We start from the raw sequence: 1,405 nt of genomic DNA on the forward strand, positions 1-1,405 counted from the left end.
CATTTGTTGTGGCCCCTTGGACTCAGGATTACCAAAGATGCTCAGACAACAACATCGCTACCCTTCCGATTTTAGTAGCAGGAACTATTTAAAATAACATAAAAAAAACAATTTTATATTATTATTCAGAGAATATCAACATTCTCTAAACATCATGAACCCATTGGCACCAAAGTCAGTTCCAAACCAAATGGATGAATTTGTTTTCCATAATGGATGAATTAAGTTTTCTCGGAGAAGACAAAATGCCAGAAAACTCAAATGAGGGCCCTAGGACTGAGATACTTGAAATGAAGCCCTAGAGAAGCTCTCTCGGATGTAGGAGCTGAAAGGCAAACATTCCGGGTGTGGCTTTGTTGACTAGCTTGCAGGCTAGTCAACATACAGGAGAGGAAAGACTGATAGACCAGGCTGGAAGTTAGACAAGGGTGGGAAAGAATTCCCTTCAGGAGTTGTTGATTTGGGAATTCATCTGAGACACACAAGCTTCGATGGAATGAACAGGCTGGTAGATTTGTTTAGAGAGTAAAGACTGGGCTAGATAGGAATGATGCTATGGTGCTAGAGCATGCCTGAGGCCCTGGGTTTGATCTCCAGCACCATATTAAATACAGCTGTGCGAACAATGAGTTGGTGTAGAGAGATGTGGCAAAAATGGAAGCGGGCTCCAGACAGGGCCAAAGAAATCTAACACTTAAAGAGGTCACCTAGCATGGGAATATCTGAAAAGAGACAGCCCAACAAACAATTGTTGGCATTCCTTCTAGACTCTGCCCAACAGTTACCTGGCAACAGCTGTGTGGGCTGGGCTTGCCTTGAAAGGGACTGTTTGACCTCACTTTGCTCTCTCTGACTCTGAATCTCTTCTCTCTCTGACACCTTTCTCCCTCTCTCATCTTCCCCCTCCTCTCTCCATGTTCTCCTGGCCGGCCTCTTCTCCCCTCCCGTCTCTCCTCTCCCCTCTCCTCTCTCTCCTTTCCCTTCTCCCTTCTCCCCTCCTCCCAGTCTTTCTCTGCCTCTACTCCCTTCTCAACTCCTCCTCTTCCCATACTCCCAAATATACTCTATTCTACACCTGTCCTATGACTGGTGTGTGGTGTGTGTGTGTGTGTGTGTGGGTGTGAGTGCCTCAGCATGGGCCCACTAAGGCAGCCCCTACCACCTCACCATACTGCACTGTTAAAACATATCCTTGGTTTTATTAAAAAACACATCAATTATAATAAATAAATACATACGTACATAAACTCAAAACACCTAGCAAAGAGCTTACACAGGTACACATGAAAGGAGTTGGGCATGCAAGAGTGGCTCACTCTGTTAGGCGCAACACTCAGGGAGTAGAGGCAGGTGGATCTCAAGGGTTCAAGGGTAGTCCAGTCTACACAGATCATTCCAGGACAGC

The sequence above is a fragment of the Rattus norvegicus genome, chromosome 7 (assembly GCF_036323735.1).
Source record: "Rattus norvegicus strain BN/NHsdMcwi chromosome 7, GRCr8, whole genome shotgun sequence".
Lineage (NCBI taxonomy): Eukaryota > Metazoa > Chordata > Mammalia > Rodentia > Muridae > Rattus > Rattus norvegicus.